Raw genomic sequence first — 24,861 nt, forward strand, 5'->3', positions numbered from 1 at the left:
AAATAGTGATTCTGTTCAAATGAAGGGAAATCTAGCCCAAATATGCTCAAAAGCTTGTCTCTCTGTGAGATAGAGCTGCTTCATTCAATATTCAGTGCAAATCTTGCCAAACTGAAAGATGCTTATGCCTTATGAAATACAATTTTTTTGCAATGCTGTAAGACAGTTTTTAATGTGTTAGAAGTTATATGCACAAAACCTTATGACGGATTGTTAGGACTTCAATGCTCAAGATTGTCAGTTTACAGGTTTCTGAGACCAGTAATGTTGAAATAGTGCTTCTGTTCAAATGAAGTGAAATCTAGCCCAAATATGCTCAAAAGCTTGTCTCTCTATGAGAGAAAGGTGCTTCATTCAATATTCAGTGCAAATCTTGCCAAACTGAAAGATGCTTATGTCTTAAGAAATAAAATGACTTCTGCAATGCGTTGAGACAGTTTTTAATGTGTTAGAAGTTATATGCACAAAAACTTATGTTAGGACTTTAATGCTCAAGATTGTCAGTTTACAGGTTTCTGAGACCAGTTATGTTTAAATAGTGATTCTGTTCAAATGAAGTGAAATCTAGCCCAAATATGCTCAAAAGCTTGTCTCTCTGTGAGATAGAGCTGCTTCATTTAATATTCAGTGCAAATCTTGCCAAACTGAAAGATGCTTATGCCTTATGAAATACAATGTTTTTGCAATGCTGTAAGACAGTTTTTAATGTGTTAGAAGTTATATGCACAAAACCTTATGTTAGGACTTCAATGCTCAAGATTGTCAGTTTACAGGTTTCTGAGACCATTAATGTTGAAATAGTGCTTCTGTTCAAATGAAGTGAAATCTAGCCCAAATATGCTCAAAAGCTTGTCTGTCTGTGAGATAGAGCTGCTTCATTCAATATTCAGTGCAAATCTTGCCAAACTGAAAGATGCTTATGCCTTATGAAATACAATGTTTTTGCAATGCTGTAAGACAGTTTTTAATGTGTTAGAAGTTATATGCACAAAACCTTATGTTAGGACTTCAATGCTCAAGATTGTCAGTTTACAGGTTTTTGAGACCAGTAATGTTGAAATAGTGCTTCTGTTCAAATGAAGTGAAATCTAGCCCAAATCTGCTCAAAACCTTGTCTCTCTATGAGAGAAAGCTGCTTCATTCAATATTCAGTGCAAATCTTGCCAAACTGAAAGATGCTTATGCCTTATGAAATACAATGTTTTTGCAATGCTGTAAAGACAGTTTTTAATGTGTTAGAAGTTATATGCACAAAACCTTATGTTAGGACTTCAATGCTCAAGATTGTCAGTTTACAGGTTTCTGAGACCAGTAATGTTGAAATAGTGCTTCTGTTCAAATGAAGTGAAATCTAGCCCAAATCTGCTCAAAAGCTTGTCTCTCTATGAGAGAAAGTTGCTTCATTCAATATTCAGTGCAAATCTTGCCAAACTGAAAGATGCTTATGCCTTATGAAATACAATGTTTTTGCAATGCTGTAAGACAGTTTTTAATGTGTTAGAAGTTATATGCACAAAAACTTATGTTAGGACTTCAATGCTCAAGATTGTCAGTTTACAGGTTTCTGAGACCAGTAATGTTGAAATAGTGCTTCTGTTCAAATGAAGTGAAATCTAGCCCAAATCTTCTCAAAAAGCTTGTCTCTCTATGAGAGAAAGCTGCTTCATTCAATATTCAGTGCAAATCTTGCCAAACTGAAAGATGCTTATGCCTTATGAAATACAATGTTTTTGCAATGCTGTAAGACAGTTTTTAATGTGTTATAAGTTATATGCACAAAAACTTATGTTAGGACTTCAAAGCTCAAGATTGTCAGTTTACAAGTTTCTGAGACCAGTAATGTTGAAATAGCGCTTCTGTTCAAATGAAGTGAAATCTAGCCCAAATCTGCTCAAAAGCTTGTCTCTCTATGAGAGAAAGGTGCTTCATTCAATATTCAGTGCAAATCTTGCCAAAATGAAAGATGCTTATGCCTTATGAAATACAATGTTTTTGCAATGCTGTAAGACAGTTTTTAATGTGTTAGAAGTTATATGCACAAAACCTTATGTTAGGACTTCAATGCTCAAGATTGTCAGTTTACAGGTTTCTGAGACCAGTAATGTTGAAATAGTGCTTCTGTTCAAATGAAGTGAAATCTAGCCCAAATCTGCTCAAAAGCTTGTCTCTCTATGAGAGAAAGCTGCTTCATTCAACATTCAGTGCAAATCTTGCCAAACTGAAAGATGCTTATGCCTTATGAAATACAATGTTTTTGCAATGCTGTAAGACAGTTTATAATGTGTTAGAAGTTATATGCACAAAAACTTATGTTAGGACTTCAAAGCTCAAGATTGTCAGTTTACAAGTTTCTGAGACCAGTAATGTTGAAATAGTGCTTCTGTTCAAATGAAGTGAAATCTAGCCCAAATCTGCTCAAACGCTTGTCTCTCTATGAGAGAAAGGTGCTTCATTCAATATTCAGTGCAAATCTTGCCAAACTGAAAGATGCTTATGCCTTATGAAATACAATGTTTTTGCAATGCTGTAAGACAGTTTTTAATGTGTTAGAAGTTATATGCACAAAACCTTATGTTAGGACTTCAATGCTCAAGATTGTCAGTTTACAGGTTTCTGAGACCAGTGATGTTGAAATAGTGCTTCTGTTCAAATGAAGTGAAATCTAGCCCAAATATGCTCAAAAGCTTGTCTCTCTATGAGAGAAAGGTGCTTCATTCAATATTCAGTGCAAATCTTGCCAAACTGAAAGATGCTTATGTCTTAAGAAATAAAATGACTTCTGCAATGCGTTGAGACAGTTTTTAATGTGTTAGAAGTTATATGCACAAAAACTTATGTTAGGACTTTAATGCTCAAGATTGTCAGTTTACAGGTTTCTGAGACCAGTTATGTTTAAATAGTGATTCTGTTCAAATGAAGTGAAATCTAGCCCAAATATGCTCAAAAGCTTGTCTCTCTGTGAGATAGAGCTGCTTCATTTAATATTCAGTGCAAATCTTGCCAAACTGAAAGATGCTTATGCCTTATGAAATACAATGTTTTTGCAATGCTGTAAGACAGTTTTTAATGTGTTAGAAGTTATATGCACAAAACCTTATGTTAGGACTTCAATGCTCAAGATTGTCAGTTTACAGGTTTCTGAGACCATTAATGTTGAAATAGTGCTTCTGTTCAAATGAAGTGAAATCTAGCCCAAATCTGCTCAAAAGCTTGTCTCTCTGTGAGATAGAGCTGCTTCATTCAATATTCAGTGCAAATCTTGCCAAACTGAAAGATGCTTATGCCTTATGAAATACAATGTTTTTGCAATGCTGTAAGACAGTTTTTAATGTGTTAGAAGTTATATGCACAAAAACTTATGTTAGGACTTCAATGCTCAAGATTGTCAGTTTACAGGTTTCTGAGACAAGTTATGTTTAAATAGTGATTCTGTTCAAATGAAGTGAAATCTAGCCCAAATATGCTCAAAAGCTTGTCTCTCTGTGAGATAGCGCTGCTTCATTCAATATTCAGTGCAAATCTTGCCAAACTGAAAGATGCTTATGTCTTATGAAATAAAATGACTTCTGCAATGTGTTGAGACAGTTTTTAATGTGTTAGAAGTTATATGCACAAAAACTTATGTTAGGACTTTAATACTCAAGATTGTCAGTTTACAAGTTTCTGAGACCAGTTATGATGAAATAGTGCTTTTGTTCAAATGAAGTGAAATCTAGCCCAAATCTGCTCAAATGCTTGGCTCTCTATGAGAGAAAGCTGCTTTATTCAATATTCAGTGCAAATCTTGCCAAACCGAAAGATGCTTATGTCTTATGAAATAAAATGATTTCTGCAATGCAGTGAGACAGTTTTTAATGTGTTAGAAGTTATATGCACAAAAACTTATGTTAGGACTTCAATGCTCAAGATTGTCAGTTTACAGGTTTCTGAGACCAGTAATGTTGAAATAGTGCTTCTGTTCAAATGAAGTGAAATCTAGCCCAAATCTGCTCAAAAGCTTGTCTCTCTATGAGAGAAAGCTGCTTCATTCAATGTTCAGTGCAAATCTTGCCAAACTGAAAGATGCTTATGTCTTATGAAATAAAATGACTTATGCAATGCGTTGAGACAGTTTTTAATGTGTTAGAAGTTATATGCACACAAACTTATTTTAGGACTTCAATGCTCAAGATTGTCAGTTTACAGGTTTCTGAGACCAGTAATGTTGAAATAGTGCTTCTGTTCAAATGAAGTGAAATCTAGCCCAAATCTGCTCAAAAGCTTGTCTCTCTATGAGAGAAAGCTGCTTCATTCAATATTCAGTGCAAATCTTGCCAAACTGAAAGATGCTTATGCCTTATGAAATACAATGTCTTTGCAATGCTGTAAGACAGTTTTTAATGTGTTAGAAGTTATATGCACAAAAACTTATGTTAGGACTTCAATGCTCAAGATTGTCAGTTTACAGGTTTCTGAGACCAGTTATGTTTAAATAGTGATTCTGTTCAAATGAAGTGAAATCTAGCCCAAATATGCTCAAAAGCTTGTCTCTCTGTGAGATAGAGCTGCTTCATTCAATATTCAGTGCAAATCTTGCCAAACTGAAAGATGCTTATGCCTTATGAAATACAATGTTTTTGCAATGCTGTAAGACAGTTTTTAATGTGTTAGAAGTTATATGCACAAAACCTTATGTTAGGACTTCAATGCTCAAGATTGTCAGTTTACAGGTTTCTGAGACCAGTAATGTTGAAATAGTGCTTCTCTTCAAATGAAGTGAAATCTAGCCCAAATCTGCTTAAAAAGCTTGTCTCTCTATGAGAGAAAGCTGCTTCATTCAATATTCAGTGCAATCTTGCCAAACTGAAAGATGCTTATGCCTTATGAAATACAATGTTTTTGCAATGCTGTAAGACAGTTTTTAATGTGTTAGAAGTTATATGCACAAAAACTTATGTTAGGACTTCAAAGCTTAAGATTGTCAGTTTACAAGTTTCTGAGACCAGTAATGTTGAAATAGTGCTTCTGTTCAAATGAAGTGAAATCTAGCCCAAATCTGCTCAAAAGCTTGTCTCTCTATGAGAGAAAGATGCTTCATTCAATATTCAGTGCAAATCTTGCCAAACTGAAAGATGCTTATGCCTTATGAAATACAATGTTTTTGCAATGCTGTAAGACAGTTTTTAATGTGTTAGAAGTTATATGCACAAAAACTTATGTTAGGACTTCAATGCTCAAGATTGTCAGTTTACAGGTTTCTGAGACCAGTTATGTTTAAATAGTGATTCTGTTCAAATGAAGTGAAATCTAGCCCAAATATGCTCAAAAGCTTGTCTCTCTGTGAGATAGAGCTGCTTCATTCAATATTCAGTGCAAATCTTGCCAAACTGAAAGATGCTTATGCCTTATGAAATACAATGTTTTTGCAATGCTGTAAGACAGTTTTTAATGTGTTAGAAGTTATATGCACAAAACCTTATGTTAGGACTTCAATGCTCAAGATTGTCAGTTTACAGGTTTCTGAGACCAGTAATGTTGAAATAGTGCTTCTGTTCAAATGAAGTGAAATCTAGCCCAAATATGCTCAAAAGCTTGTCTCTCTGTGAGATAGAGCTGCTTCATTCAATATTCAGTGCAAATCTTGCCAAACTGAAAGATGCTTATGCCTTATGAAATACAATGTTTTTGCAATGCTGTAAGACAGTTTTTAATGTGTTAGAAGTTATATGCACAAAACCTTATGATGGATGTTAGGACTTTAATGCTCAAGATTGTCAGTTTACAGGTTTCTGAGACCAGTAATGTTGAAATAGTGCTTCTGTTCAAATGAAGTGAAATCTAGCCCAAATCTGCTCAAAAGCTTGTCTCTCTATGAGAGAATGCTGCTTCATTCAATATTCAGTCCAAATCTTGCCAAACTGAAAGATGCTTATGCCTTATGAAATACAATGTTTTTGCAATGCTGTAAGACAGTTTTTAATGTGTTAGAAGTTATATGCACTAAACCTTATGTTAGGACTTCAATGCTCAAGATTGTCAGTTTACAGGTTTCTGAGACCAGTAATGTTGAAATAGTGCTTCTGTTCAAATGAAGTGAAATCTACCCCAAATCTGCTCAAAAGCTTGTCTCTCTATGAGAGAAAGGTGCTTCATTCAATATTCAGTGCAAATCTTGCCAAACTGAAAGATGCTTATGCCTTATGAAATACAATGTTTTTGCAATGCTGTAAGACAGTTTTTAATGTGTTAGAAGTTATATGCACAAAACCTTATGTTAGGACTTCAATGCTCAAGATTGTCAGTTTACAGGTTTCTGAGACCATTAATGTTGAAATAGTGCTTCTGTTCAAATGAAGTGAAATCTAGCCCAAATCTGCTCAAAAGCTTGTCTCTCTGTGAGATAGAGCTGCTTCATTCAATATTCAGTGCAAATCTTGCCAAACTGAAAGATGCTTATGCCTTATGAAATACAATGTTTTTGCAATGCTGTAAGACAGTTTTTAATGTGTTAGAAGTTATATGCACAAAAACTTATGTTAGGACTTCAATGCTCAAGATTGTCAGTTTACAGGTTTCTGAGACAAGTTATGTTTAAATAGTGATTCTGTTCAAATGAAGTGAAATCTAGCCCAAATATGCTCAAAAGCTTGTCTCTCTGTGAGATAGCGCTGCTTCATTCAATATTCAGTGCAAATCTTGCCAAACTGAAAGATGCTTATGTCTTATGAAATAAAATGACTTCTGCAATGTGTTGAGACAGTTTTTAATGTGTTAGAAGTTATATGCACAAAAACTTATGTTAGGACTTTAATACTCAAGATTGTCAGTTTACAAGTTTCTGAGACCAGTTATGATGAAATAGTGCTTTTGTTCAAATGAAGTGAAATCTAGCCCAAATCTGCTCAAATGCTTGGCTCTCTATGAGAGAAAGCTGCTTTATTCAATATTCAGTGCAAATCTTGCCAAACCGAAAGATGCTTATGTCTTATGAAATAAAATGATTTCTGCAATGCAGTGAGACAGTTTTTAATGTGTTAGAAGTTATATGCACAAAAACTTATGTTAGGACTTCAATGCTCAAGATTGTCAGTTTACAGGTTTCTGAGACCAGTAATGTTGAAATAGTGCTTCTGTTCAAATGAAGTGAAATCTAGCCCAAATCTGCTCAAAAGCTTGTCTCTCTATGAGAGAAAGCTGCTTCATTCAATGTTCAGTGCAAATCTTGCCAAACTGAAAGATGCTTATGTCTTATGAAATAAAATGACTTATGCAATGCGTTGAGACAGTTTTTAATGTGTTAGAAGTTATATGCACACAAACTTATTTTAGGACTTCAATGCTCAAGATTGTCAGTTTACAGGTTTCTGAGACCAGTAATGTTGAAATAGTGCTTCTGTTCAAATGAAGTGAAATCTAGCCCAAATCTGCTCAAAAGCTTGTCTCTCTATGAGAGAAAGCTGCTTCATTCAATATTCAGTGCAAATCTTGCCAAACTGAAAGATGCTTATGCCTTATGAAATACAATGTCTTTGCAATGCTGTAAGACAGTTTTTAATGTGTTAGAAGTTATATGCACAAAAACTTATGTTAGGACTTCAATGCTCAAGATTGTCAGTTTACAGGTTTCTGAGACCAGTTATGTTTAAATAGTGATTCTGTTCAAATGAAGTGAAATCTAGCCCAAATATGCTCAAAAGCTTGTCTCTCTGTGAGATAGAGCTGCTTCATTCAATATTCAGTGCAAATCTTGCCAAACTGAAAGATGCTTATGCCTTATGAAATACAATGTTTTTGCAATGCTGTAAGACAGTTTTTAATGTGTTAGAAGTTATATGCACAAAACCTTATGTTAGGACTTCAATGCTCAAGATTGTCAGTTTACAGGTTTCTGAGACCAGTAATGTTGAAATAGTGCTTCTCTTCAAATGAAGTGAAATCTAGCCCAAATCTGCTTAAAAAGCTTGTCTCTCTATGAGAGAAAGCTGCTTCATTCAATATTCAGTGCAATCTTGCCAAACTGAAAGATGCTTATGCCTTATGAAATACAATGTTTTTGCAATGCTGTAAGACAGTTTTTAATGTGTTAGAAGTTATATGCACAAAAACTTATGTTAGGACTTCAAAGCTTAAGATTGTCAGTTTACAAGTTTCTGAGACCAGTAATGTTGAAATAGTGCTTCTGTTCAAATGAAGTGAAATCTAGCCCAAATCTGCTCAAAAGCTTGTCTCTCTATGAGAGAAAGATGCTTCATTCAATATTCAGTGCAAATCTTGCCAAACTGAAAGATGCTTATGCCTTATGAAATACAATGTTTTTGCAATGCTGTAAGACAGTTTTTAATGTGTTAGAAGTTATATGCACAAAAACTTATGTTAGGACTTCAATGCTCAAGATTGTCAGTTTACAGGTTTCTGAGACCAGTTATGTTTAAATAGTGATTCTGTTCAAATGAAGTGAAATCTAGCCCAAATATGCTCAAAAGCTTGTCTCTCTGTGAGATAGAGCTGCTTCATTCAATATTCAGTGCAAATCTTGCCAAACTGAAAGATGCTTATGCCTTATGAAATACAATGTTTTTGCAATGCTGTAAGACAGTTTTTAATGTGTTAGAAGTTATATGCACAAAACCTTATGTTAGGACTTCAATGCTCAAGATTGTCAGTTTACAGGTTTCTGAGACCAGTAATGTTGAAATAGTGCTTCTGTTCAAATGAAGTGAAATCTAGCCCAAATATGCTCAAAAGCTTGTCTCTCTGTGAGATAGAGCTGCTTCATTCAATATTCAGTGCAAATCTTGCCAAACTGAAAGATGCTTATGCCTTATGAAATACAATGTTTTTGCAATGCTGTAAGACAGTTTTTAATGTGTTAGAAGTTATATGCACAAAACCTTATGATGGATGTTAGGACTTTAATGCTCAAGATTGTCAGTTTACAGGTTTCTGAGACCAGTAATGTTGAAATAGTGCTTCTGTTCAAATGAAGTGAAATCTAGCCCAAATCTGCTCAAAAGCTTGTCTCTCTATGAGAGAATGCTGCTTCATTCAATATTCAGTCCAAATCTTGCCAAACTGAAAGATGCTTATGCCTTATGAAATACAATGTTTTTGCAATGCTGTAAGACAGTTTTTAATGTGTTAGAAGTTATATGCACTAAACCTTATGTTAGGACTTCAATGCTCAAGATTGTCAGTTTACAGGTTTCTGAGACCAGTAATGTTGAAATAGTGCTTCTGTTCAAATGAAGTGAAATCTACCCCAAATCTGCTCAAAAGCTTGTCTCTCTATGAGAGAAAGGTGCTTCATTCAATATTCAGTGCAAATCTTGCCAAACTGAAAGATGCTTATGCCTTATGAAATACAATGTTTTTGCAATGCTGTAAGACAGTTTTTAATGTGTTAGAAGTTATATGCACAAAAACTTATGTTAGGACTTCAATGCTCAAGGTTGTCAGTTTACAGGTTTCTGAGACCAGTTATGTTTAAATAGTGATTCTGTTCAAATGAAGTGAAATCTAGCCCAAATATGCTCAAAAGCTTGTCTCTCTGTGAGATAGAGCTGCTTCATTCAATATTCAGTGCAAATCTTGCCAAACTGAAAGATGCTTATGCCTTATGAAATACAAAGTTTATGCAATGCTGTAAGACAGTTTTTAATGTGTTAGAAGTTATATGCACAAAAACTTATGTTAGGACTTTAATACTCAAGATTGTCAGTTTACAAGTTTCTGAGACCAGTTATGATGAAATAGTGCTTTTGTTCAAATGAAAGTGAAATCTAGCCCAAATCTGCTCAAATGCTTGGCTCTCTATGAGAGAAAGCTGCTTCATTCAATATTCAGTGCAAATCTTGCCAAACCGAAAGATGCTTATGTCTTATGAAATAAAATGATTTCTGCAATGCAGTGAGACAGTTTTTAATGTGTTAGAAGTTATATGCACAAAAACTTATGTTAGGACTTCAATGCTCAAGATTGTCAGTTTACAGGTTTCTGAGACCAGTAATGTTGAAATAGTGCTTCTGTTCAAATGAAGTGAAATCTATCCCAAATCTGCTCAAAAGCTTGTCTCTCTATGAGAGAAAGCTGCTTCATTCAATGTTCAGTGCAAATCTTGCCAAACTGAAAGATGCTTATGTCTTATGAAATAAAATGACTTATGCAATGCGTTGAGACAGTTTTTAATGTGTTAGAAGTTATATGCACACAAACTTATTTTAGGACTTCAATGCTCAAGATTGTCAGTTTACAGGTTTCTGAGACCAGTAATGTTGAATTAGTGCTTCTGTTCAAATGAAATGAAATCTAGCCCAAATCTGCTCAAAAGCTTGTCTCTCTATGAGAGAAAGGTGCTTCATTCAATATTCAGTGCAAATCTTGCCAAACTGAAAGATACTTATGCCTTATGAAATACAATGTTTTTGCAATGCTGTAAGACAGTTTTTAATGTGTTAGAAGTTATATGCACAAAACCTTATGTTAGGACTTCAATGCTCAAGATTGTCAGTTTACAGGTTTCTGAGACCAGTAATGTTGAAATAGTGCTTCTGTTCAAATGAAGTGAAATCTAGCCCAAATCTGCTCAAAAGCTTGTCTCTCTATGAGAGAAAGCTGCTTCATTCAATGTTAAGTGCACATCTTGCCAAACTGAAAGATGCTTATGTCTTATGAAATAAAATGACTTCTGCAATGCGTTGAGACAGTTTTTAATGTGTTAGAAGTTATATGCACACAAACTTATTTTAGGACTTTAATACTCAAGATTGTCAGTTTACAAGTTTCTGAGACCAGTTATGATAAAATAGTGCTTTTGTTTAAATGAAGTGAAATCTAGCCCAAATCTGCTCAAATGCGTGTCTCTCTATGAGAGAAAGCTGCTTTATTCAATATTCAGTGCAAATCTTGCCAAACTGAAAAATGCTTATGCCTTATGAAATACAATGTTTTTGCAATGCTGTAAGACAGTTTTTAATGTGTTAGAAGTTATATGCACAAAACCTTATGATGGATGTTAGGACTTCAATGCTCAAGATTGTCAGTTTACAGGTTTCTGAGACCAGTAATGTTGAAATAGTGCTTCTGTTCAAATGAAGTGAAATCTAGCCCAAATCTGCTCAAAAGCTTGTCTCTCTATGAGAGAATGCTGCTTCATTCAATATTCAGTGCAAATCTTGCCAAACTGAAAGATGCTTATGCCTTATGAAATACAATGTTTTTGCAATGCTGTAAGACAGTTTTTAATGTGTTAGAAGTTATATGCACTAAACCTTATGTTAGGACTTCAATGCTCAAGATTGTCAATTTACAGGTTTCTGAGACCAGTAATGTTGAAATAGTGCTTCTGTTCAAATGAAGTGAAATCTAGCCCAAATCTGCTCAAAAGCTTGTCTCTCTATGAGAGAAAGCTGCTTCATTCAATATTCAGTGCAAATCTTGCCAAACTGAAAGATGCTTATGCCTTATAAAATACAATGTTTTTGCAATGCTGTAAGACAGTTTTTAATGTGTTAGAAGTTATATGCACAAAACCTTATGTTAGGACTTCAATGCTCAAGATTGTCAGTTTACAGGTTTCTGAGACCAGTAATGTTGAAATAGTGCTTCTCTTCAAATGAAGTGAAATCTAGCCCAAATCTGCTCAAAAAGCTTGTCTCTCTATGAGAGAAAGCTGCTTTATTCAATATTCAGTGCAAATCTTGCCAAACTGAAAGATGCTTATGCCTTATGAAATACAATGTTTTTGCAATGCTGTAAGACAGTTTTTAATGTGTTAGAAGTTATATGCACAAAAACTTATGTTAGGACTTCAAAGCTTAAGATTGTCAGTTTACAAGTTTCTGAGACCAGTAATGTTGAAATAGTGCTTCTGTTCAAATGAAGTGAAATCTAGCCCAAATCTGCTCAAAAGCTTGTCTCTCTATGAGAGAAAGATGCTTCATTCAATATTCAGTGCAAATCTTGCCAAACTGAAAGATGTTATGCCTTATGAAATACAATGTTTTTGCAATGCTGTAAGACAGTTTTTAATGTGTTAGAAGTTATATGCACAAAAACTTATGTTAGGACTTCAATGCTCAAGATTGTCAGTTTACAGGTTTCTGAGACCAGTTATGTTTAAATAGTGATTCTGTTCAAATGAAGTGAAATCTAGCCCAAATATGCTCAAAAGCTTGTCTCTCTGTGAGATAGAGCTGCTTCATTCAATATTCAGTGCAAATCTTGCCAAACTGAAAGATGCTTATGCCTTATGAAATACAATGTTTTTGCAATGCTGTAAGACAGTTTTTAATGTGTTAGAAGTTATATGCACAAAACCTTATGTTAGGACTTCAATGCTCAAGATTGTCAGTTTACAGGTTTCTGAGACCAGTTATGTTTAAATGGTGATTCTGTTCAAATGAAGTGAAATCTAGCCCAAATATGCTCAAAAGCTTGTCTCTCTGTGAGATAGAGCTGCTTCATTCAATATTCAGTGCAAATCTTGCCAAACAGAAAGATGCTTATGCCTTATGAAATACAATGTTTTTGCAATGCTGTAAGACAGTTTTTAATGTGTTAGAAGTTATATGCACAAAACCTTATGTTAGGACTTCAATGCTCAAGATTGTCAGTTTACAGGTTTCTGAGACCAGTAATGTTGAAATAGTGCTTCTGTTCAAATGAAGTGAAATCTAGCCCAAATATGCTCAAAAGCTTGTCTCTCTGTGAGATAGAGCTGCTTCATTCAATATTCAGTGCAAATCTTGCCAAACTGAAAGATGCTTATGCCTTATGAAATACAATGTTTTTGCAATGCTGTAAGACAGTTTTTAATGTGTTAGAAGTTATATGCACAAAACCTTATGATGGATGTTAGGACTTCAATGCTCAAGATTGTCAGTTTACAGGTTTCTGAGACCAGTAATGTTGAAATAGTGCTTCTGTTCAAATGAAGTGAAATCTACCCCAAATCTGCTCAAAAGCTTGTCTCTCTATGAGAGAAAGGTGCTTCATTCAATATTCAGTGCAAATCTTGCCAAACTGAAAGATGCTTATGCCTTATGAAATACAAAGTTTTTGCAATGCTGTAAGACAGTTTTTAATGTGTTAGAAGTTATATGCACAAAAACTTATGTTAGGACTTTAATACTCAAGATTGTCAGTTTACAAGTTTCTGAGACCAGTTATGATGAAATAGTGCTTTTGTTCAAATGAAGTGAAATCTAGCCCAAATCTGCTCAAATGCTTGGCTCTCTATGAGAGAAAGCTGCTTCATTCAATATTCAGTGCAAATCTTGCCAAACCGAAAGATGCTTATGTCTTATGAAATAAAATGATTTCTGCAATGCAGTGAGACAGTTTTTAATGTGTTAGAAGTTATATGCACAAAAACTTATGTTAGGACTTCAATGCTCAAGATTGTCAGTTTACAGGTTTCTGAGACCAGTAATGTTGAAATAGTGCTTCTGTTCAAATGAAGTGAAATCTAGCCCAAATCTGCTCAAAAGCTTGTCTCTCTATGAGAGAAAGCTGCTTCATTCAATGTTCAGTGCAAATCTTGCCAAACTGAAAGATGCTTATGTCTTATGAAATAAAATGACTTATGCAATGCGTTGAGACAGTTTTTAATGTGTTAGAAGTTATATGCACACAAACTTATTTTAGGACTTCAATGCTCAAGATTGTCAGTTTACAGGTTTCTGAGACCAGTAATGTTGAAATAGTGCTTCTGTTCAAATGAAATGAAATCTAGCCCAAATCTGCTCAAAAGCTTGTCTCTCTATGAGAGAAAGCTGCTTCATTCAATATTCAGTGCAAATCTTGCCAAACTGAAAGATGCTTATGCCTTATGAAATACAATGTTTTTGCAATGCTGTAAGACAGTTTTTAATGTGTTAGAAGTTATATGCACAAAAACTTATGTTAGGACTTCAAAGCTTAAGATTGTCAGTTTACAAGTTTCTGAGACCAGTAATGTTGAAATAGTGCTTCTGTTCAAATGAAGTGAAATCTAGCCCAAATCTGCTCAAAAGCTTGTCTCTCTATGAGAGAAAGATGCTTCATTCAATATTCAGTGCAAATCTTGCCAAACTGAAAGATGCTTATGCCTTATGAAATACAATGTTTTTGCAATGCTGTAAGACAGTTTTTAATGTGTTAGAAGTTATATGCACAAAAACTTATGTTAGGACTTCAATGCTCAAGATTGTCAGTTTACAGGTTTCTGAGACCAGTTATGTTTAAATAGTGATTCTGTTCAAATGAAGTGAAATCTAGCCCAAATATGCTCAAAAGCTTGTCTCTCTGTGAGATAGAGCTGCTTCATTCAATATTCAGTGCAAATCTTGCCAAACTGAAAGATGCTTATGCCTTATGAAATACAATGTTTTTGCAATGCTGTAAGACAGTTTTTAATGTGTTAGAAGTTATATGCACAAAACCTTATGTTAGGACTTCAATGCTCAAGATTGTCAGTTTACAGGTTTCTGAGACCAGTAATGTTGAAATAGTGCTTCTGTTCAAATGAAGTGAAATCTAGCCCAAATATGCTCAAAAGCTTGTCTCTCTGTGAGATAGAGCTGCTTCATTCAATATTCAGTGCAAATCTTGCCAAACTGAAAGATGCTTATGCCTTATGAAATACAATGTTTTTGCAATGCTGTAAGACAGTTTTTAATGTGTTAGAAGTTATATGCACAAAACCTTATGATGGATGTTAGGACTTCAATGCTCAAGATTGTCAGTTTACAGGTTTCTGAGACCAGTAATGTTGAAATAGTGCTTCTGTTCAAATGAAGTGAAATCTAGCCCAAATCTGCTCAAAAGCTTGTCTCTCTATGAGAGAATGCTGCTTCATTCAATATTCAGTGCAAATCTTGCCAAACTGAAAGATGCTTATGCCTTATGAAATACAATGTTTTTGCAATGCTGTAAGACAGTTTTTAATGTGTTAGAAGTTATATGCACTAAACCTTATGTTAGGACTTCAATGCTCAAGATTGTCAGTTTACAGGTTTCTGAGACCAGTAATGTTGAAATAGTGCTTCTGTTCAAATGAAGTGAAATCTACCCCAAATCTGCTCAAAAGCTTGTCTCTCTATGAGAGAAAGGTGCTTCATTCAATATTCAGTGCAAATCTTGCCAAACTGAAAGATGCTTATGCCTTATGAAATACAATGTTTTTGCAATGCTGTAAGACAGTTTTTAATGTGTTAGAAGTTATATGCACAAAAACTTATGTTAGGACTTCAATGCTCAAGGTTGTCAGTTTACAGGTTTCTGAGACCAGTTATGTTTAAATAGTGATTCTGTTCAAATGAAGTGAAATCTAGCCCAAATATGCTCAAAAGCTTGTCTCTCTGTGAGATAGAGCTGCTTCATTCAATATTCAGTGCAAATCTTGCCAAACTGAAAGATGCTTATGCCTTATGAAATACAAAGTTTTTGCAATGCTGTAAGACAATTTTTAATGTGTTAGAAGTTATATGCACAAAAACTTATGTTAGGACTTTAATACTCAAGATTGTCAGTTTACAAGTTTCTGAGACCAGTAATGTTGAAATAGTGCTTCTGTTCAAATGAAATGAAATCTAGCCCAAATCTGCTCAAAAGCTTGTCTCTCTATGAGAGAAAGGTGCTTCATTCAATATTCAGTGCAAATCTTGCCAAACTGAAAGATGCTTATGCCTTATGAAATACAATGTTTTTGCAATGCTGTAAGACAGTTTTTAATGTGTTAGAAGTTATATGCACAAAACCTTATGTTAGGACTTCAATGCTCAAGATTGTCAGTTTACAGGTTTCTGAGACCAGTAATGTTGAAATAGTGCTTCTTTTCAAATGAAGTGAAATCTAGCCCAAATCTGCTCAAAAGCTTGTCTCTCTATGAGAGAAAGCTGCTTCATTCAATGTTAAGTGCAAATCTTGCCAAACTGAAAGATGCTTATGTCTTATGAAATAAAATGACTTCTGCAATGCAGTTGAGACAGTTTTTAATGTGTTAGAAGTTATATGCACACAAACTTATTTTAGGACTTTAATACTCAAGATTGTCAGTTTACAAGTTTCTGAGACCAGTTATGATGAAATAGTGCTTTTGTTCAAATGAAGTGAAATCTAGCCCAAATCTGCTCAAATGCGTGTCTCTCTATGAGAGAAAGCTGCTTTATTCAATATTCAGTGCAAATCTTGCCAAACTGAAAAATGCTTATGCCTTATGAAATACAATGTTTTTGCAATGCTGTAAGACAGTTTTTAATGTGTTAGAAGTTATATGCACAAAACCTTATATTAGGACTTCAATGCTCAAGATTGTCAGTTTACAGGTTTCTGAGACCAGTAATGTTGAAATAGTGCTTCTGTTCAAATGAAGTGAAATCTAGCCCAAATCTGCTCAAAAGCTTGTCTCTCTATGAGAGAAAGCTGCTTCATTCAATGTTCAGTGCAAATCTTGCCAAACTGAAAGATGCTTATGCCTTATGAAATACAATGTTTTTGCAATGCTGTAAGACAGTTTTTAATGTGTTAGAAGTTATATGCACAAAAACTTATGTTAGGACTTCAATGCTCAAGATTGTCAGTTTACAGGTTTCTGAGACCAGTTATGTTTAAATAGTGATTCTGTTCAAATGAAGTGAAATCTAGCCCAAATATGCTCAAAAGCTTGTCTCTCTGTGAGATAGAGCTGCTTCATTCAATATTCAGTGCAAATCTTGCCAAACTGAAAGATGCTTATGCCTTATGAAATACAATGTTTTTGCAATGCTGTAAGACAGTTTTTAATGTGTTAGAAGTTATATGCACAAAACCTTATGTTAGGACTTCAATGCTCAAGATTGTCAGTTTACAGGTTTCTGAGACCAGTAATGTTGAAATAGTGCTTCTGTTCAAATGAAGTGAAATCTAGCCCAAATATGCTCAAAAGCTTGTCTCTCTGTGAGATAGAGCTGCTTCATTCAATATTCAGTGCAAATCTTGCCAAACTGAAAGATGCTTATGCCTTATGAAATACAATGTTTTTGCAATGCTGTAAGACAGTTTTTAATGTGTTAGAAGTTATATGCACAAAACCTTATGATGGATGTTAGGACTTCAATGCTCAAGATTGTCAGTTTACAGGTTTCTGAGACCAGTAATGTTGAAATAGTGCTTCTGTTCAAATGAAGTGAAATCTAGCCCAAATCTGCTCAAAAGCTTGTCTCTCTATGAGAGAATGCTGCTTCATTCAATATTCAGTGCAAATCTTGCCAAACTGAAAGATGCTTATGCCTTATGAAATACAATGTTTTTGCAATGCTGTAAGACAGTTTTTAATGTGTTAGAAGTTATATGCACTAAACCTTATGTTAGGACTTCAATGCTCAAGATTGTCAGTTTACAGGTTTCTGAGACCAGTAATGTTGAAATAGTGCTTCTGTTCAAATGAAGTGAAATCTACCCCAAATCTGCTCAAAAGCTTGTCTCTCTATGAGAGAAAGGTGCTTCATTCAATATTCAGTGCAAATCTTGCCAAACTGAAAGATGCTTATGCCTTATGAAATACAATGTTTTTGCAATGCTGTAAGACAGTTTTTAATGTGTTAGAAGTTATATGCACAAAAACTTATGTTAGGACTTCAATGCTCAAGGTTGTCAGTTTACAGGTTTCTGAGACCAGTTATGTTTAAATAGTGATTCTGTTCAAATGAAGTGAAATCTAGCCCAAATATGCTCAAAAGCTTGTCTCTCTGTGAGATAGAGCTGCTTCATTCAATATTCAGTGCAAATCTTGCCAAACTGAAAGATGCTTATGCCTTATGAAATACAAAGTTTTTGCAATGCTGTAAGACAATTTTTAATGTGTTAGAAGTTATATGCACAAAAACTTATGTTAGGACTTTAATACTCAAGATTGTCAGTTTACAAGTTTCTGAGACCAGTAATGTTGAAATAGTGCTTCTGTTCAAATGAAATGAAATCCAGCCCAAATCTGCTCAAAAGCTTGTCTCTCTATGAGAGAAAGGTGCTTCATTCAATATTCAGTGCAAATCTTGCCAAACTGAAAGATGCTTATGCCTTATGAAATACAATGTTTTTGCAATGCTGTAAGACAGTTTTTAATGTGTTAGAAGTTATATGCACAAAACCTTATGTTAGGACTTCAATGCTCAAGATTGTCAGTTTACAGGTTTCTGAGACCAGTAATGTTGAAATAGTGCTTCTTTTCAAATGAAGTGAAATCTAGCCCAAATCTGCTCAAAAGCTTGTCTCTCTATGAGAGAAAGCTGCTTCATTCAATGTTAAGTGCAAATCTTGCCAAACTGAAAGATGCTTATGTCTTATGAAATAAAATGACTTCTGCAATGCAGTTGAGACAGTTTTTAATGTGTTAGAAGTTATATGCACACAAACTTATTTTAGGACTTTAATACTCAAGATTGTCAGTTTACAAGTTTCTGAGACCAGTTATGATGAAATAGTGCTTTTGTTCAAATGAAGTGAAATCTAGCCCAAATCTGCTCAAATGCGTGTCTCTCTATGAGAGAAAGCTGCTTTATTCAATATTCAGTGCAAATCTTGCCAAACTGAAAAATGCTTATGCCTTATGAAATACAATGTTTTTGCAATGCTGTAAGACAGTTTTTAATGTGTTAGAAGTTATATGCACAAAACCTTATATTAGGACTTCAATGCTCAAGATTGTCAGTTTACAGGTTTCTGAGACCAGTAATGTTGAAATAGTGCTTCTGTTCAAATGAAGTGAAATCTAGCCCAAATCTGCTCAAAAGCTTGTCTCTCTATGAGAGAAAGCTGCTTCATTCAATGTTCAGTGCAAATCTTGCCAAACTGAAAGATGCTTATGCCTTATGAAATACAATGTTTTTGCAATGCTGTAAGACAGTTTTTAATGTGTTAGAAGTTATATGCACAAAAACTTATGTTAGGACTTCAATGCTCAAGATTGTCAGTTTACAGGTTTCTGAGACAAGTTATGTTTAAATAGTGATTCTGTTCAAATGAAGTGAAATCTAGCCCAAATTAGCTCAAAAGCTTGTCTCTCTGTGAGATAGAGCCGCTTCATTCAATATTCAGTGCAAATCTTGCCAAACTGAAAGATGCTTATGTCTTATGAAATAAAATGACTTCTGCAATGCGTTGAGACAGTTTTTAATGTGTTAGAAGTTATATGCACAAAAACTTATGTTAGGACTTTAATACTCAAGATTGTCAGTTTACAAGTTTCTGAGACCAGTTATGATGAAATAGTGCTTTTGTTCAAATGAAGTGAAATCTAGCCCAAATCTGCTCAAATGCTTGTCTCTCTATGAGAGAAAGCTGCTTTATTCAATATTCAGTGCAAATCTTGCCAAACTGAAAGATGCTTATGCCTTATGAAATACAATGTTTTTGCAATGAGTTGAGACAGTTTTTAATGTGTTAGAAGTTATATGCACAAAAACATATGTTAGGACTTCAATGCTCAAGATTGTCAGTTTACAGGTTTCTGAGACCAGTAATGATGAAATAGTGCTTCTGTTCAAATGAAGTGAAATCTAGCCCAAATCTGCTCAAAAAGCTTGTCTCTCTATGAGAGAAAGCTGCTTCATTCAATATTCAGTGCAAATCTTGCCAAACTGAAAGATGCTTATGCCTTATGAAATACAATGTTTTTGCAATGCTGTAAGACAGTTTTTAATGTGTTAGAAGTTATATGCACAAAAACATATGTTAGGACTTCAATGCTCAAGATTGTCAGTTTACAGGTTTCTGAGACGAGTAATGTTGAAATAGTGCTTCTTTTCAAATGATGTGAAATCTAGCCCAAATCTGCTCAAAAGCTTGTCTCTCTATGAGAGAATGCTGCTTCATTCAATATTCAGTGCAAATCTTGCCAAACTGAAAGATGCTTATGCCTTATGAAATACAATGTTTTTGCAATGCTGTAAGACAGTTTTTAATGTGTTAGAAGTTATATGCACAAAAACTTATGTTAGGACTTCAAAGCTCAAGATTGTCAGTTTACAAGTTTCTGAGACCAGTAATGTTGAAATAGTGCTTCTGTTCAAATGAAGTGAAATCTAGCCCAAATCTGCTCAAAAGCTTGTCTCTCTATGAGAGAATGCTGCTTCATTCAATATTCAGTGCAAATCTTGCCAAACTGAAAGATGCTTATGCCTTATGAAATACAATGTTTTTGCAATGCTGTAAGACAGTTTTTAATGTGTTAGAAGTTATATGCACAAAAACTTATGTTAGGACTTCAAAGCTCAAGATTGTCAGTTTACAAGTTTCTGAGACCAGTAATGTTGAAATAGTGCTTTTGTTCAAATTAAGTGAAATCTAGCCCAAATCTGCTCAAAAGCTTGTCTCTCTATGAGAGAAAGGTGCTTCATTCAATATTCAGTGCAAATCTTGCCAAACTGAAAGATGCTAATGCCTTATGAAATACAATGTTTTTGCAATGCTGTAAGACAGTTTTTAATGTGTTAGAAGTTATATGCACTAAACCTTATGTTAGGACTTCAATGCTCAAGATTGTCAATTTACAGGTTTCTGAGACCAGTAATGTTGAAATAGTGCTTCTGTTCAAATGAAGTGAAATCTAGCCCAAATCTGCTCAAAAGCTTGTCTCTCTATGAGAGAAAGCTGCTTCATTCAATATTCAGTGCAAATCTTGCCAAACTGAAAGATGCTTATGCCTTATGAAATACAATGTCTTTGCCATGCTGTAAGACAGTTTTTAATGTGTTAGAAGTTATATGCACAAAAACTTATGTTAGGACTTCAATGCTCAAGATTGTCAGTTTACAGGTTTCTGAGACCAGTAATGTTTAAATAGTGATTCTGTTCAAATGAAGTGAAATCTAGCCCAAATATGCTCAAAAGCTTGTCTCTCTGTGAGATAGAGCTGCTTCATTCAATATTCAGTGCAAATCTTGCCAAACTGAAAGATGCTTATGCCTTATGAAATACAATGTTTTTGCAATGCTGTAAGACAGTTTTTAATGTGTTAGAAGTTATATGCACAAAACCTTATGTTAGGACTTCAATGCTCAAGATTGTCAGTTTACAGGTTTCTGAGACCAGTAATGTTGAAATAGTGCTTCTCTTCAACTGAGGTGAAATCTAGCCCAAATCTGCTCAAAAAGCTTGTCTCTCTATGAGAGAAAGCTGCTTCATTCAATATTCAGTGCAAATCTTGCCAAACTGAAAGATGCTTATGCCTTTTGAAATACAATGTTTTTGCAATGCTGTAAGACAGTTTTTAGAAGTTATATGCACAAAACATTATGTTAGGACTTCAATGCTCAAGATTGTCAGTTTACAGGTTTCTGAGACCAGTAATGTTGAAATAGTGCTTCTGTTCAAATGAAGTGAAATCTAGACCAAATCTGCTCAAAAGTTTGTCTCTCTATGAGAGAAAGCTGCTTCATTCAATATTCAGTGCAAATCTTGCCAAACTGAAAGATGCTTATGTCTTATGAAATAAAATGACTTCTGCAATGCGTTGAGACAGTTTTTAATGTGTTAGAAGTTATATGCACAAAAACTTATGTTAGGACTTTAATACTCAAGATTGTCAGTTTACAAGTTTCTGAGACCAGTTATGATGAAATAGTGCTTTTGTTCAAATAAAGTGAAATCTAGCCCAAATCTGCTCAAAAGCTTGTCTCTCTATGAGAGAAAGCTGCTTCATTCAATATTCAGTGCAAATCTTGCCAAACTGAAAGATGCTTATGCCTTATGAAATACAATGTTTTTGCAATGCTGTAAGACAGTTTTTAATGTGTTAGAAGTTATATGCACAAAAACTTGTGTTAGGACTTCAAAGCTCAAGATTGTCAGTTTACAGGTTTCTGAGACCAGTAATGTTGAAATAGTGCTTCTGTTCAAATGAAGTGAAATCTAGCCCAAATCTGCTCAAAAGCTTGTCTCTCTGTGAGATAGAGCTGCTTCATTCAATATTCAGTGCAAATCTTGCCAAACTGAAAGATGCTTATGTCTTATGAAATAAAATGACTTCTGCAATGCGTTGAGACAGTTTTTAATGTGTTAGAAGTTATATGCACAAAAACTTATGTTAGGACTTTAATACTCAAGATTGTCAGTTTACAAGTTTCTGAGACCAGTTATGATGAAATAGTGCTTTTGTTCAAATGAAGTGAAATCTAGCCCAAATCTGCTCAAATGCTTGTCTCTCTATGAGAGAAAGCTGCTTTATTCAATATTCAGTGCAAATCTTGCCAAACTGAAAGATGCTTATGCCTTATGAAATACAATGTTTTTGCAATGCTGTAAGACAGTTTTTAATGTGTTAGAAGTTATATGCACAAAACCTTATGTTAGGACTTCAATGCTCAAGATTGTCAGTTTACAGGTTTCTGAGACCAGTAATGTTGAAATAGTGCTTCTGTTCAAATGAAGTGAAATCTAGCCCAAATCTGCTCAAAAGCTTGTCTCTCTATGAGAGAAAGCTGCTTCATTCAATATTCAGTGCAAATCTTGCCAAACTGAAAGATGCTTATGCCTTATGAAATACAATGTTTTTGCAATGCTGTAAGACAGTTTTTAATGTGTTAGAAGTTATATGCACAAAAACTTATGTTGGGACTTCAATGCTCAAGATTGTCAGTTTACAGGTTTCTGAGACAAGTTATGTTTAAATATTGATTCTGTTCAAATGAAGTGAAATCTAGCCCAAATATGCTCAAAAGCTTGTCTCTCTGTGAGATAGAGCTGCTTCATTTAATATTCAGTGCAAATCTTGCCAAACTGAAAGATGCTTATGTCTTATGAAATAAAATGACTTCTGCAGTGCGTTGAGACAGTTTTTAATGTGTTAGAAGTTATATGCACAAAAACTTATGTTAGGACTTTAAAACTCAAGATTGTCAGTTTACAGGTTTCTGAGACCAGTAATGTTGAAATAGTGCTTCTGTTCAAATGAAGTGAAATCTAGCCCAAATCTGCTCAAAAGCTTGTCTCTCTATGAGAGAAAGCTGCTTCATTCAATGTTCAGTGCAAATCTTGCCAAACATATGTTAGGACTTCAATGCTCAAGATTGTCAGTTTACAGGTTTCTGAGACCAGTTATGTTGAAATGGTGCTTCTGTTCAAATGAAGTGAAATCTAGCCCAAATCTGCTCAAAAGCTTGTCTCTCTGTGAGATAGAGCTGCTTCATTCAATGTTCAGTGCAAATCTTGCCAAACTGAAAGATGCTTATGTCTTATGAAATAAAATGACTTCTGCAATGCGTTGAGACAGTTTTTAATGTGTTAGAAGTTATATATGCACAAAAACATATGTTAGGACTTCAATGCTCAAGATTGTCAGTTTACAGGTTTCTGAGACCAGTAATGTTGAAATAGTGCTTCTGTTCAAATGAAGTGAAATATAGCCCAAATCTGCTCAAAAGCTTGTCTCTCTGTGAGATAGAGCTGCTTCATTCAATGTTCAGTGCAAATCTTGCCAAACTGAAAGATGCTTATGTCTTATGAAATAAAATGATTTCTGCAATGCGCTGAGACAGTTTTTAATGTCTTAGAAGTTATATGCACAAAAACTTATGTTAGGACTTCAATACTCAAGATTGTCAGTTTACAAGTTTCAGAGACCAGTTATGTTGAAATAGTGCTTCTGTTCAAATGAAGTGAAAATCTAGCCCAAATCTGCTCAAAAGCTTGTCTCTCTGTGAGATAGAGCTGCTTCATTCAATGTTCAGTGCACATCTTGCCAAACTGAAAGATGCTTATGTCTTATGAAATAAAATGACTTCTGCAATACGTTGAGACAGTTTTTAATGTGTTAGAAGTTATATGCACAAAAACTTATGTTAGGACTTCAATACACAAGATTGTCAGTTTACAAGTTTCTGAGACCCGTTATGTTGAAATAGTGCTTTTGTTCAAATGTAGTGAAATCTAGCCCAAATCTGCTCAAATGCTTGTCTCTCTATGAGAGAAAGCTGCTTTATTCAATATTCAGTGCAAATCTTGCCAAACTGAAAGATGCTTATGTCTTATGAAATAAAATGATTTCTGCAATGCAGTGAGACAGTTTTTAATGTGTTAGAAGTTATATTCACAAAAACATATGTTAGGACTTCAATGCTCAAGATTGTCAGTTTACAGGTTTCTGAGACCAGTAATGTTGAAATAGTGCTTCTGTTCAAATGAAGTGAAATCTAGCCCAAATCTGCTCAAAAGCTTGTCTCTCTGTGAGATAGAGCTGCTTCATTCAATGTTCAGTGCAAATCTTGCCAAACTGAAAGATGCGTATGTCTTATGAAATAAAATGACTTCTGCAATGCAGTGAGACAGTTTTTAATGTGTTAGAAGTTATATGCACAAAAACTTATGTTAGGACTTTAATGCTCAAGATTGTCAGTTTACAGGTTTCTGAGACCAGTAATGTTGAAATAGTGCTTCTGTTCAAATGAAGTGAAATCTAACCCGAATCTGCTCAAAAGCTTGTCTCTCTATGAGAGAAAGCTGCTTCATTCAATGTTCAGTGCAAATCTTGCCAAACATATGTTAGGACTTCAATGCTCAAGATTGTCAGTTTACAGGTTTCTGAGACCAGTTATGTTGAAATGGTGCTTCTGTTCAAATGAAGTGAAATCTAGCCCAAATCTGCTCAAAAGCTTGTCTCTCTGTGAGATAGAGCTGCTTCATTCAATGTTCAGTGCAAATCTTGCCAAACTGAAAGATGCTTATGTCTTATGAAATAAAATGACTTCTGCAATGCGTTGAGACAGTTTTTAATGTGTTAGAAGTTATATATGCACAAAAACATATGTTAGGACTTCAATGCTCAAGATTGTCAGTTTACAGGTTTCTGAGACCAGTAATGTTGAAATAGTGCTTCTGTTCAAATGAAGTGAAATATAGCCCAAATCTGCTCAAAAGCTTGTCTCTCTGTGA

The sequence above is a fragment of the Carassius carassius genome, chromosome 6 (genome assembly GCF_963082965.1).
Source record: "Carassius carassius chromosome 6, fCarCar2.1, whole genome shotgun sequence".
Taxonomy (NCBI): domain Eukaryota; kingdom Metazoa; phylum Chordata; class Actinopteri; order Cypriniformes; family Cyprinidae; genus Carassius; species Carassius carassius.